Source organism: Moschus berezovskii, chromosome 11 (assembly GCF_049115385.1).
Source record: "Moschus berezovskii isolate FMDL1 chromosome 11, NW_MosBer_1.0, whole genome shotgun sequence".
Classification (NCBI taxonomy): Eukaryota; Metazoa; Chordata; class Mammalia; order Artiodactyla; family Moschidae; genus Moschus; species Moschus berezovskii.
The window spans coordinates 31,450,264-31,465,370 of NC_142470.1; the positions used below are offsets into that span (position 1 = coordinate 31,450,264).

The 15,107-nt window shown below is 45.6% G+C and overlaps 1 protein-coding gene and 1 non-coding gene across 2 annotated transcripts in view; one reads left to right on the forward strand and one right to left on the reverse strand.

The window, feature by feature from the left end:
* The window catches only part of KLHL29 (kelch like family member 29), a 339,724-nt gene that overhangs the window by 67,380 nt on the left and 257,237 nt on the right, over window positions 1–15,107 (forward strand). The window lies entirely within an intron of this gene.
* LOC129540175 (U6 spliceosomal RNA) lies at window positions 4,328–4,434 on the reverse strand. Its single transcript, XR_008682626.2, has one exon. It is a non-coding gene; the product is annotated as a U6 spliceosomal RNA (small nuclear RNA).

Sequence of the window (15,107 nt, forward strand, 5' to 3'; positions counted from 1 at the left end):
TTGAAAAGGTCAGCTTATATGAATATTTAGAAAAAGCAGATCATAAAATAAGAGAGACTTGGTATTTTCATTTGGTTTTTTTTTTCCTTTGATGAAGAAAATTCAGGCTTGCTCTTACCCTGGGCAAACTACTGTACTTGTTACTCGACCTGCATTTACTCTTTAAGGAGGAAGACGTCCTAGGACGGCATTTGGGGAAAAGATGTATGTCATGGGAATTGTACAGCACTTGAAACTGGGGCAGCAAGCCCTGAACATGGGACCTACTTGTTATCTACTGTCCGTGAAGACAGCAAATGAGGAGAACATATCTGCTTTGAGGGGCCTGTTCAGTGCCTAATTGTTTTGTATTTGTTTCAGCTGATGGCCACTCTTTTCATTAGGGGCTTTTAACTGGTGAGTCATCTTTTGAAAATATAAATTTGATGGGGCCAGTTCTTCTTTTAAACTCTCTTGGCTCCCCCTGGCCAGAGGAGAAAGTACAAAATCCTTAACCTCGCGGCCAGGCCTTTCGTGCTCTGACTGCAGCTTTCTTGTTAGCCTCACGCATGACCCTTCTCTCCCTTCCTCCCATTCCTTCCCCTCCCATCCTCTCCCATTCACACAATGGTGATTTCCTGGATTATATTGTACAGTGAGCTTTGTAAAAGAGTAAGCTAGTATTTGTATTCTTTATTTCATGTAGTAGCTTTTAAAAATAACTTTATTTTTATGCTTAGTAGGATGGATTTTCTTTAAACCCTCAGGTTTTCAATCGGCCTCTAAAATGTAGTCTTGATGTTTTATGTAACCTTGATAAACATTCTTTACAAAATTCTGGGTTTATTTTTGAAAAGATGCTGCTGCTGCTGCTGCTGCTGCTGCTGCATCACTTCAATCGTGTCCGACTCTGTGTGACCCCATAGACGGAAGCCCACCAGGCTCCCCTGTCCCTGGGATTCTCCAGGCAAGAACACTGGAGTGGGTTGCCATTTCCTTCTCCAATGTGTGAAAGTGAAGTCTCTCAGTAGTGTCCGACCCTTAGCGACCCCACGGACTACAGCCTACCAGGCTCCTCCATCCGTGGGATTTTCATTATACATTTTAAAGCAGTTATTTGTTCAGCTTTTTCTGCTCCCTTTTCTAATTGTATCAGACAACTGAATAATGATTTACTTAGTTCATTTGTACAATCTCTGATGATGGTTAGGAGGCTCAGCTCATAGTGTCCCTGATTTTTGCTATCCCTCAATTCTTGCTTTTTTCTAGTCTTCCCTCTTTCCCAGATCTCATCCACAGTGGTTATGCTCTTCAGATTCCATATGAGCACTATTTCTTGGTTCTCTACTGCCCACCAGACTCTATGCTGAATGCCAAGTGTAGAATGTGAAAAAAACAGCCAGGCTGCCTCCCCCTTGACATCTCATTCCACAGACCCTGACACTTAAAAAGAATGAAGGCTTTTATGCAGAGTTTGACAACTTGTAGAAACAGAAGGTGGGAGCACGTTTATTTATTTTCTCATGTCCATACCCCCACATGCAATCAGTTTGTAGTCTCTGGAGAAAACTCACTGTGAATTTAATAAGACCTCCCTTTGATGCCTCTGAAATAGACACTTCTCAGGTCTGGGTCCTTTTGGTAGTGTTTGCCTTTAGCCTCTTAAATAATCAGTAATAGCATTTTGTTTCACCTCTAAAATTAGACCACTTCTACAAAGTTTGGCCTTTTATGACTGATTTACAGTGCTCTGTAAAAGGGTTAGCTAAATATATATTTTATAAATGCCATGTTATTCAGAGTTACAGTTCAGGTCTAAAACAAAGCTTGTCAACTGAAACTATTTTAACTTAAAAGTGTTTGTAACTTTGCTTGGTTTCGTAGCTGATCTACTATTATTCTCTTCATTGTCATCATCACCAGTTTAATTCATCTGTTTTCAGTGAAGGCTTTTGTTAAAGTCAAATAAATAAGTAGAAATCCAGTGAATGTAAAGTATTTTTGGATATGAATTGTATTCATCTTTCTGCTCAAGAACTTTCTGGAAGGGCAGATAAGTTTGCCATTGCGTGAAACATCCAGGGAGGAATGGTATCCCGTTTTCCTTAACTCTACCATGACATAGTCAAGCATGTTCTTTAGCTTATTATTAGCCACTGTCATACACTGAACTGTGTATCCCCAAAATTGATATGTCAAAGCCCTAACCCCGAGACCTCTGAATGTGTCTGTATTTGAAGACAGAGCTTTTAAAGATGCCATTAAAATTAAGTGAGGTCAAATGGGTGGACCCTAATCCAATCTGACCGGTGTCCTTATAAAAAGAGGAACTTTAGACTCACAAAGACACACCAGGGATGTGTGTGCGCAGAGGAGAGACTGTGTGAAGACACATCGAGAAGGCTGCCATCTGCAAGCCAGGACGAGCAGCCTCGGGAGAAACCGAAGCTGCCGCACCTTGACCTTGGACTTCCAGCCTCCAGAACCGTGAGAAAACTAATTTCTCCTGTTTGAGCCTCCCTATCTGTAGTACTTTATCTTGGTGGCCCCAGCGGACTGAGACAGCCACCAAGCCTATTTCAAAGGGTCCCACTTCAGAGCAGAGTCCTGTGAGATGACACGAGCTGGCATCCTCTCTGTCTTTGTCTGGGGAAGTCAAGGCAGAGGAGACTCCAGGCTCTGGAGGCAGTGGGACAGCGGCAGGGCTGAGGGGAGCCACCTCTGCTGGACCCCCTGGCAGGGTCCCCACCTGGTGGCCCAGTGCACCTAGAGCTGTGCCAGGGACCCAGGAGGATTCAGGGAGGAGGGCCTTCTAGAATCCTCGGAGCAGTGATCTGGGCTTCACCCAGAAGTGTTCTTTCTCTTTCCCCTGGATCTTAACAAAACATCTGAGCACTAAATCTGAAACTCTTTCTCTAGCAGAGCCACGTGGTGCCTGCGTCTAGCACCCACGAGTGAGGAGCCGGAAACGTTCTCCCACGCCAGCTCTGCGGGTTGCTGGCTACTTGTGCTTGGGTGTAAATGCTCACGTTCCGTCTTCTGTTCCTGCCACATTTAACGCTTCAGCCTGGATGCAGCTTTATCTCCGCTTGGAAATTTGCTACATCTTATTTATGAGTATTAAAATTCTGGGGTCTCCCCCCACTGGGATGGCAGCGCCAGAAGAAGCCTGCATGGAGTCCGGGAACCTCCAGGCTGGCCGCTGGAGGCACCTCGGCTGGTCTGAAATGTGCTGACAGGGCCCAGCTGAGCCAGCATTGGATGGAGGGAGGTGGGAGGCAGGAGGCACGGTCATTCTAGGTCATGCAAGACACAGAAGAAGCAGGCCTGGGCGGAAGGGAGCTGGGCAGTGGCCGTCAGCATCTCAGGTGTCACGGGTGATGCCGCTGGGATCCAGGGTGTTCTGAGGCCCTTCCGCCTTTCCTAGGTGTTTGCAAGAGCCTCCTGTGTGCTTTGTGCTGCGCGTTCCTGACTCAGGGGTTGGAGCTGGGAGGGGTGGTGACAGAGATAGGAGAGGGTAAAGCACCCCTCCTCTGCGATGGTGCAGGGTAGAGAGGAAGGAAGGGCCCTTGTGCAAATACAGTGAGCAGTACAGGGTGATGTTGGATGAGAGGCTGAACTCAGAGTGAGCTCTGAATGAGAAATGGCCAGGTCTCTGGGGGCTGGAGTAGGGAAGGTAATCTTTTATTCTGGACGGAGGCTGTAGTCTCCTGGAGGCCTTGGCAAAGAGGCAGGAGAAACAGCCAGTGGTGACCAGGTTTGTCCTTGGGTCTGTCACGTTAGGGGTTTTGGGCTTCTGGGCTCCTTCCCCACCTAAGACCCCACTGTGTAGTTGAGACTTCTCATGGAGTCCCCGTAGTGCCCTGAAGTGGGGGGGGGGGGGGTGGGCCGGGGAGGCACTCTGAAATTCCCTCTTCCTTCTTTAGGGCTGTCACAGGATTGTGACAGGGTCAGGCAGATATGGGATGGCCAGGGAGAGTTCCCCTGGCTCAGAAGCAGCCAGGAGCAGGGGCCCCCATCGTCAGATCAAAGACCCCTTTCTTACCCATGGTGACCTGTTGGCTGGGAACCCAAAGAAAACTCAAGGATCCCCACTCCAGGGCAGAAGAGTAGGGGTCGGCACGTCGGTAACAGCCCCCAGTATTCTCATGCAGGCCTGCAGCGGCCAGCATTGTCCTAGAGAGGGCTCATTTGAGCCACTCAGCAGACAGCAAGGCATCTATTAGAAACTCATTTATTCCTTGCCCATTTACGCTCCACTTAGTGAATTTGTTTGGAATGTCTGCTTTCTGTTACACGCTGGCGCTCCAGCCTAGAGCAGGGGATGGCAGCCTTTTTCTTTTTCTTTTGAAGTAGGGAACACTTCACGTATTTGTGTGTCATCCTTGTGCAGGGGCCATGCTAATCTATTCTGTATCATTCCAGTTTTAGTGTATGTGCTGCCCAAGTGAGCACAGGCTTTTTCTATGGATTAAATATTTGGGGGATTCCCAGGTGACTGAGTGGCAAAGAATCCACCTGCCAATTAAGGAAACTCAGGAGATGTGGGTTTCATCCCTGGGTTAGGAAGATCCTCGGGAGAAGGAAATGGCAAACCCCTCCAGTATTCTTGCCTGGGAAATCCCAGGGACAGAGAAACCTGGCTGGCTACAGTCCATGGAGTTGCAAAGAGTCAGACACAACTTAGCGACTAAACAATAACAGCAAAACTACGTTAGCTTTGAGGGCCATGTTGTCTCTATTGTTGTCCTCACCTCTTATGCAGCAGAAGCAACCACAGACAGTACACAGTGCATGGGTGTAGCTTTGTTCCAGTAAAACTTGATGGACAGGCACCAGCCCGGATTTGGCCCAGGGACCACAGTTAGCTGCCCACCCTGGACTGGAAACACAGAGGTAAACAAAAGTAGACATGGTCTCTGTCTGTATGGAGCTTACACTCTAGGCAAGGAAGACAGGAGTTAATCCTATAATTACAAGCATAAATTATAATTATGAACCCAGGTACTTGAAAGGAGAGAGACCCTCTCTATAAATAGGAAGGTGATACAGCCTCAGGTCAAGGCAGGCTTCCCTTGGGAGTTGATACTTGATTTGGGCTCTGAATCAGCATTAACAGGTGAAGAGAGAGGAAACAGTGCACAGAAAGGCCCTGTGGCAGGAGTACGGAATATTCTGGAAACTGAAACACGGCCAGGGTGTAGGAGCATACAAGAGGACCAGGAGCAGGGGGATGAGGCAGGATGGAAAGTAGTCACCAGTCCAGGCACAGCCTGGAGCGGGGAGGCTTAAAGCAGGGGAGAAAGAGGATCAGATGTGCATTTTGAGGAAAGTCTTTCTGGCTGCATTGGAGAAAAGCAAGTGAGGACTGTTGCAAGAGAGGGAGGCGACTATGGAGCTAAAGAGAATTGGATGGAGACAAAGATGTCACCCTGCTTGTTTAACTTATACGTAGAGTACATCATGAGAAACGCTGGGCTGGAAGAAGCACAAGCTGGAATCAAGATTGCTGGGAGAAATATCAATAACCTCAGATATGCAGATGACACCACCCTTATGGCAGAAAGTGAAGAGGAACTCAAAAGCCTCTTGATGAAAGTGAAAGAGGGGAGTGAAAAAGTTGGCATGAAGCTCAATATTCAGAAAACTAAGATCATGGCATCTGGTCCCATCACTTCATGGGAAATAGATGGGGAAACAATGGAAACAGTGTCAGACTTTATTTTTCTGGGCTCCAAAATCACTGCGGATGCTGATTGCAGCCAGGAAATTAAAAGACGCTTACTCCTTGGAAGGAAAGTTATGGCCAACCTAGATAGCATATTAAAAAGCAGAGATATTACTTTGCCAAAAAAGGTTCATCTAGTCAAGGCTATGGTTTTTCCAGTGGTCATATATGGATGTGAGAGTTGGACTGTGAAGAAAGCTGATCGCCGAAGAATTGATGCTTTTGAACTGTGGTGCTGGAGAAGACTCTTGAGAGTCCCTTGGACTCCTAGGAGATCCAACCAGTCCATTCTAAAGGAGATCAATCCTGGGTGTTCATTGGAAGGACTGATGCTGAGGCTGAAACTCCAACACTTTGGCCACCTCATGCAACGAGTTGACTCATTGGAAAAGACCCTGATGCTGGGAGGGATTGGGGGCAGGAGGAGAGGGGAACGACAGAGGATGAGATGGCTGGATGGCATCACCGACTCGATGCATGTGAGTTTGGGTAAACTCCAGGAGTTGGTGATGGACAGGGAGGCCTGGCGTGCTGCGATTCATGGGGTTGCAAAGAGTCAGACACAACTGAATGACTGAACTGAACTGAACTGAAAGATTTCAGGATTGTTGACGGGGTGGCGATGGAGGGAGAGGCTCCTAGGTGTCAGGTTTGTACAGTCGATGGTTAGCGGTGCTGTCTGTCTACCAGAGCCCTGGGGAAGTCCCTGATGCTTTGCCTTGTTTGGGTCAGAGGAAGAGGTGTGGCACGTTGAGTTGCCTTTGAGACATCAGATTAGAGGTGGCGGATAAGCAGTGAGATGGACAGATCTGGAATGCAGAGGAAAGGTAGGGGCTGAGATCATGTGTTTTCAGGAGCCATCAGCATATGGAAGGGAAGAAATGCCCTGAGCATGGATCATGTGGGGAAAGGAGTAGAGTTAAAATAAAAAAAAAGGAAGAGAGCTTAGAGAAAATCCTCAAGGAACTCTGATATTTAATAGCCAGAGAGAGAGAAGTGTTCCTGCAAAATAGAATGAAACAGCAACCAAGGAAGTGGCGGGGGGAGGGGGGGGCGGGGTGGGAACATATGAGATTGGAAAGGAAGTGTTTAAGCAATGTTTATATTCAGTTTGTACACACAGGCTGACCACTGATGCCCAGAGACTATTCTGACTGGTCAGTGCATCCACAGGGCCAGTGCCTGTGCCATCCCAATAGTTTATATCATGATTGTCATCCCTGCTTTTAAGGAATGATCATCAGTATGGAAATCTTCTGGGATGGCAAACAGGATGAGAAGTAGGAACCTTCTATTTCATTCAGCACAAGTAGTATATATTGGTGGGGGCTTCCCTGGTGGCTCTAGGAAAGAACCCTCCTGCCAGTGCAGGAAACATAAGAGACATGGGTTCGATCCCTGAGTCAAGGAAGATCCTCTGCAGGAGGGTATGGCAACCCACTCCGATATTCTTGCCTGGAGAAGCCCATGGACAGAGGAGCCTGGCGGGCTGTGGCCCATAGGTTTGCAAAAAGTCAGACACAATTGAAGTGACTCAGCATGCAAACACATATTGTTGGTGACCTCAACAGAAGAACTTGAGAGGCAGTGATGGGCTGAGGAGTGAGCTGAAGAAGGAATGGGAGGTGAGTTACTAGACAGGAGGCCCAGGAAACTCCTGAAGAATTTTCACTGGGATGCACGGAAGCTGGGCAGGACAGGTAGAGGAGAATCCAGAAGGGGATGGAGGTGGGAAGCTGAATTTTTTTTTTTTTATAAGATGTTAAATGATGAGACAGACTTACTGGTTCCACACACCTTCTGTATACCTAGTCACTAACCAAACTTTTATCTATCTCATTTGTTGACTCATTAGTTGATCCAACATTCTCATCTCATCCTTGGTGGAGATATTTACTATGTCATGAGCACCAAATTCATTTTATTTCCTTCTTTGCTTTTCCACAGGCATTTGCTGAGCACTTGCTATCTGTCAAGTACCGGACAGGATCCACTGATAGAGAGATGAGTCAGTTAGAGTCTGTGTGTTCAAGGCACTTATAGTTTTGTGCAGTGGTTATCAACCAGGGGTAATTTTATCCCTTCCCTTGTCTGGGGGACACTGGGCAATGTCTGGAGATATATTTTGTTGTCATAACTTGGGGTGGGCATGTGAGAGGGAATCTGCTACCGGCAGCTGGCGGGTGGGGCCAAGGATGCTGCTTAATGTCCTCTAGTGCACAGGACAGTCCCCCATCCCCCAAATTAGTATCCAGCCCAAAATGTGGATAGAGCGCAAAGCACCTCAGTAAATGGTAACTTCAGGAGCTCAGAGGATAGGTACGTAGGCACCGCCATGGAGCTGGCCAGGCAGGAGGTGAGAGACAGACATGAGGGGTCTAGGTTCCTGCTTGGAAACTTCCAGTAACGCAGTATGGGGGAACCATGGCCAGAAAGGCTGAAGTCACTAGAGTAGGGCTGAGGCCACGGATACCTTACCGAGTATTTTGGGGTTTTTGTCTATTCAGTAGGAGGCCTCTAAAGGGTTTTCAATGAGAGGAAACCAGATTTCTGTCTTAGGAAGATCATTTGGGTGACAGATAAGAGCAAGCAATAAGCACTAACATTTAGTAAGAACCTACTGCGTTTCAGTAAGCTTCTGAGTACTTTTTTGAATACTTCATTTAATCTCCCAGCAGCCCGATGGGTAGGTGCTTGTGTTGCCATTTTACGACTGAGGCAGAAGGTCAAAAGGAATGGGGAGGCAATCCTTGACTGAGACTGAGCTTGTGCACAAGCCTGAGGCAGCCTGTGGTTTTTCCCACCTCCCACTTTGGGTCTGGGCTCTCGGACCAGATTGGAGCATCCACAGGGTCTTAGTTCATAATTCATATGTTCCAGCTCTCCCTGCAGCTGCACCCAAAGTTCCACGCCTGCAGCTTTGAGGAGTGTGGAATCGAAGTAGCCAGTTTAATTCTTCCTGAATAGGAGTTCTCATGGAGCTGTTAAATTTTTAGCGACTTTGTGTCTGAAATGCCCCCATGGAAAGAGAAACACTTGCTTCTGGGAAATCGTATTCACTCTTTGCTGCCTGAGACCTCTAAGAGGACCCCAGTGACCTCATGTAGCTTCCCGATTAGGACACCCCGCCTCACTATCAGATGCACCTTTTCTCCTCTATTTTTGCTGGGGGTAAGGAGGGGGGGAGTGGATTTGCATGAATTATAAAATTTAAAGTACATCTCAGGACCCAAAGCCACATCATTAGCCAGCACAGATCTTGCTTTCCTGGGTTTTAATTACAGTGGCTCCTCCTCCCATTGTCTGGGCTTCCCTGGTGGCTCAGATGGTAAAGCGTCTGCCTGCAATACGGGAAACCCAGGTTCGATCGCTGGGTCAGGAAGATCCCCTGGAGAAGGAAATGGCAACCCACTCCAGTCCTCTTGCCTGGAAAATGCCATGGACGGAGAAGCCTGGTAGGCTACCATCCATGGGGTTGCAAAGAGTTGGACCCAACTGAGCGACTTCACTTTCCTTTCCTTTTCCTCCTCCCACTAGGAGGGATGATCTAATGTAACAGCCCCTGGCCCAGGACTGACAGAGAAAGAGCTGGAGGCTGGGTTTGCCAGCCAGGGGGCAGGGAGTGCTCCCAGACAGAGGTGGGACCAGAGCACTCCCACCTGGCACCTTTCAGCAGGGCTTTACCCATCTGGAAAGAAGACTGGAGATGGATTTTCATGTTTACATACACTTTTCAATAAAAGTGTCTTCACTTTTTTAAAGCAATGGCAGCATTCTGGCAGGGCTGAAGAAAAGCAAACTAGTCTGGGATCCAGAAGGAATACCCTCCAGAAGAGTAGGCAGGGGTCAGTGTAGAGAAATAACCTGCTACCAGGGAATTCTTCGGAGAAGGCAATGGCAACCCACTCCAGTACTCTTGCCTAGAAACTCCCATGGATGGAGGAGCCTGGTAGGCTGCAGTCCATGGGGTCGCTAAGGGTCAGACACGACTGAGCAACTTCACTTGCGCTTTTCACTTTCATGCATTGGAGAAGGAAATGGCAACCCACTCCAGTGTTCTTGCCTGGAGAATCCCAGGGACAGGGGAGCCTGGTGGGCTGCAGTCTATGGGGTCATACAGAGCCGGACACGACTGAAGCAACTTAGCAGCAGCAGCAGCAGGGGATTCTTGAGGTTGGCTCTGACCGGTGAGTTCACAGCCCCAAATTATTCCCAGTTGACAGATGCAAAGTCTAGGCCGTTCGCTGTCACATGGCGTGTTCATTCGAGAAGCCATGTTCTCCTCCTGCACTGCTGGTGGAAATGTTAAACTGGCTCAACCACTATGGAAAACAGTATGGAGTTTCCTTAAAAAGCTAAAAATAGAGCCACATATGATCCAACAATCCTACTCCTGAGCATGTATCTGGAAAAAACAAAAACTCTAATTCGAAAAGATACATGCTCCCCAGTGTTCAAAGCGGCATTATTTACAACAGCCAAGACTTGGAAACAACCTAAGTATCCATCAACGGATGAATGGATAAAGATGAGGTATATATATATATGTGCGTATGTGGGTATGGGTGTGAATGTGGGTCTGTGTGTATATATGTGGGTATAGATAAGTATATTCCATACACACAATGGAATACTATTCAGCCATAAAAAGAATGAAATTTTGCCATTTGCAGCAACATGGATAGACCTAGAGATTTCATACTGAGTAAAGTAAGTCAGACAGAGAAAGGCAAATTTTTATGGTATCACTTATATGTGGAATCTAAAAAGTACTACTATTTACAAAACAGAAACAGATTCATAGACATAGAAAACAAACTTATGGTTACCAAAGGAGAGGGAGAAGAGGGATAAATTCAGAGCATAGGATGAACAGATATACACTATTACATATAAAATAGACAAGCAGCAAGGATTTACCGTATAGCACAGGAACTATAGTCAACATCTTGTAAAAACCTATAACAAAAAATCTGAAAATATATATATATTACTGAATCATTTTATTGTACACCAGAAACTACCACAATATTATAAATCAACTAACTTCAGTTTTTAAAAAGCCATGTTCTTATTTTCAGGCTTCCTTCTACATTTCACTTCTTCCTTTAAGGATTTTGTGGTAGGACAGAAAAGTCTCTAGGCTTCAGATTTCCTACCCAATGAAAGGGTTGTTGCAGTAAAGACCTGCTCATGTCTCTAAGTGGGTTTGGGTTGTAGAGTAAGCCAGGGCTTTGCCAGTAGGACAACTGTACACCTGTGGTGCTAAGGAAACTGACTTTGCACCCAAAATAAAAGGGCTCCCAAAAAAATTTTAGTCAACCTGAATAAATGGATATTTTTGGAATACAGTATAAATGAAATAACAAACTGTTTACTTATAATATGTAATTAATTACTTTAGTTACACATCTTTAAAATCACAAAATAAGTAAACTGTTAATTTTTAAATACTACTTTCTCCCACTTTTATTAGATGAGTCATTCTCCAAACCTGTCAGGTGCAGTTTCCACTGCAGAGTGTCTTTTGTTCCCAGTGTATTTTTTTTTTTATCCCTAGCCTACAGCAGCTTTTCAAGTCCTCTGACAGTTTTCCAGAGCTCATGAGCCTCACTTCCATCTATATTTTCAAGACAGCACTTTTAGAATCAATGGGTTATGCCTTCCTTCAAAATTTTATCCAAGTCACAGGTCCCAATTCCCATGAGTTGAGGCAGTTTGCTTTTTTCTCTTTCATTTGCCTTATAAGTGACTATTCATGATCTCTTGCAGCAATTAACCATTGTTGGGTTTCTGTTTAAAGTGACTTTTTAAAGTCTTATTTACAACAACATCCGAACACTAAAATTATGAAGTCATAATCCCAAGAGTAATTACCGCATCTGTGTTAACTAAATCAGGTGGAAGAGTACATCTGAGAGATGAGACTTTTAACTGATACTGCTGCTGCTGCTGCTAAGTCACTTCAGTCGTGTCCGACTCTGTGTGACCCCATAGACGGAAGCCCACCAGGCTCCCCCGTTCCTGGGATTATCCAGGCAAGAACACTGGAGTGGGTTGCCATTTCCTTCTCCAATGTGTGAAAGTGAAAAGTGAAAGTGAAGTCGCTCAGTCGTGTCCAACCCTTAGTGACCCCACGGACTGCAACCTACCAGGCTCCTCCATCCGTGGGATTTTCTAGGCAATAATACTGGAGTGGCTTGCCATTGCCTTCTCTGTTTACTGATACAGAATCCATCAAATTGCATATTGGATATATTGAATTTAATATATTTAATATATTATTAAATAAATTATATTTATAAATATATATTTATTTATAAATAAATGTATTGAAATTTATTTATAATTTATTTATATATAAATAATATATATATATAATTTATATAAATATATATTAATATATTTAATACATATTTGAATTAATTAAATTCAGTAATATATTAAATTTAGAATATTTAATAATTTAATGTATAATATCCTTTTATTGAAGTACAGTTGATTTATAATGTTGTGTTAATTTCTGCTGTACAAAGTCACTGTCCACATATATTATTTTTATACTCTTTTCCATTATGACTTACCCTTTTTTCTGAGGGATAATGGGAGATTATCCCAAGGGATAATCAAGGGAAAGACGGTCATATATTTGGGCATAGACAAAAGTTTTAACTTCTAAATTCTCCTCTAACACCCATCAGCTTGTTGCATTGCACACAGGAGCGTTTCTTTACTGGCTATTCAGTAGTTACTGTCTGTCCACATAGGTGGACACGTGCAATGAATCCAGAGCACAGAAAATGGTGCTGAGTCCACTGGGCCCCACCAGGAACTCTAGCCACCATCTTTCCCCACTTCCTAAACACCGGTAACTGCAAGCCCCTTCTGGCCACCTTTCTGCCAACCTGCCGCTGGGCTTTTGTGTGGTTTAATGAACATAGAGTCATTTGGAAATATGCACTGTGTTCCACAAAAGGAAACAGTAATATAATCACAAATCATTATATTCCAGCACTTCAGCACTATTGCTACTATTAATGTCCATTATCAGTATATTACCTGAAATGTGTTTAACAGTCACAGGCACTAATCAAGTTGCCTGTCCTAGAGAATGTATATTCTCTCCATCTGGATCACACTATGTATTGTGCTGTGACTGTTTTAAACTTTTTTTTTTTTTTTTTCAGATAATTGGAACCTGCTACTTCATATTCTGAAAAGTAATGTAGTGGGTGAAGCCTTGAGAGGTTCAAAGCCTAGGCCTCCATCAGGGAAATAATGCAATTTCCATGCAGAATGATTATAATATTATTCAGTGATTACATGAAAGTAGGGGGGGGGGTTCTGTTTTTGTTAGATTTTTGAAAGTGGCAAATTGAATTCCATCCAAGTAATCAGAGGTTATGAGTTTCCAGCACAGTATGTTTGCACATGTTGGAGGCTTATTTTCCCAGAGTCCTCCCTAGCCTGCTGCCCCTTGAGCCTTGTTGGCCTCGAGGGACAGACCTGAAGTGCCTGGGAGTAAATTTGCTGACGAGAGCTCTCAGCCGATGAGAACTGGGAATTGGCGGCAGAAGCTCCAGCTTCCTCATACCCCAGGTGGGGTAACTCTGAGATGTGCCCTTCTCCTTCCTCCCAGATGTTCCCGGGGACACTGGCCCAGGTACCCCCAGTGGCATCCTGCTTATCTAGGGCAACCTCTGTTGGCTTCCTTCACTTACCTGTCTCAGTTCCCCACTCACCAGCCTGAGCTTTCTGGCCTCACTCTCCAAGTAAACCACTTGCCTCAAAGCCTGTCTGGGTTCTACTTCCCAAGAGAGGCACACCTAGGCCCCCTAACCCTCCCCCTTCCCATTTGGAGAGCACCCAGAGCCCTCTTAGGCTTCCCTGGTGACTCAATGGTAAAGAATATGCCTCCCAATGCAGGAGACACAGGTTCAATCCCTGGGTTGGGAAGATCCCCTGGAGAAGGAAATGGCAACCCACTCCAGTATTCTGGCCTGAAAAATTCCATGGACAGAGGAGCCTGGAGGGCTACAGTCGATGGGGGTCACACCAAGTCAGACACGACTGTGTGACTGAGCACACAGACGCCTCGCTGGATCCCTCTGTCCTTTAAACTGGCAGCACCCAGAAGTCTTCATGTTTCAAAGCATCATCCTCCTGGAAAACTGAAAATTCTGAACTTTTTTTTTTTAATCAGGAAAGTGATGGATATAATTTATTTCTCCCTCTTCTCTTAATTATTATTACCCCATTCAAGTGAGACAAGATGATTTCACCCAGGTTGTATTTTAAATGCCCATAATCGATGTCCTCATTCTGAGCATGAATCTATGTGCTCTTAGATAATTTATGTATAATTTTAATAGATTTGTCAATGGCAGCCCTTCCTCGTCTAAACAGGCTGCTTGCAGACAGATCACTTAATTTGCTCCTCGCTGCTATTTTTCATACATGGTTGCTGCGCAGCCGACGGATAGCAGATGATCCCATTACAAACACATTTGACAGGGCACGGGCTGTGGGGATGAGCAAACTCAAGGTCTTCTATGGTGGCGAGCAATGTGTGTCTCCCTCTCACTCAGCAGGGGACGTCCCAGGGCCCAAGGCAAGGTGCTGGGGCCGCAGTCACCTGCAGCCCTCAGGAGCTGACAAGCACTCCCGCTTACTTGCCTTAAGAGAGGTGGTTGGTGCCCAGCGCATTCCTCTCCCTGGGGATCACCTGCTGACAGCTTCTGCTTCCTACCTCTCTCTGTGTCGGGGTGCACAGCCCATTCATGGGGCAGGCTGGAAGTCTTCGGGGAGTGATGTCTCAAAAGCACTTGTCAATATTACGCAGCTATTAAAAAGAACGCATTTGAATCAATTCTAATGAGGTGGATGAGACTGGAGCCTATTTGAAGTAAGTCAGAAAGAAAACAGTATACCAATACAGTATATTACTGCATATATATGGAATTTAGAAAGATGGTAACAGTGACCCTATATGTGAGAGAGCAAAAGAGACACAGATATTAAGAACAGACTTACTCTGTCCCTGGAGAAGGAAATGGCAACCCACTCCAGTATCCTTGCCTGGAGAATCCCATGGACGGAGGAGCCTGGTAGGCTACAGTCCACAGGGTCGCAAAGAGTCGGACACGACTGAGCGACTTCACTCACTTTGGACTCTGTGGGAGAAGGCGAGGGTGGGATGATTTGAGAGAGCAGCATTGAAACATGTGTATTACCATATGTGGAATAGATCACCAGTCCAGGTTTGATGAACGAAACAGGGCACTCAAAGTCGGTGCACTGGGACAACCCTGAGGGATGGGATAGGGAGGGAAGTGGGAGGGGGCTTCAGGATGGGGGACACGTGCACCTGTGGCTGATTCGTGCTGTTTTATGGCAAAAA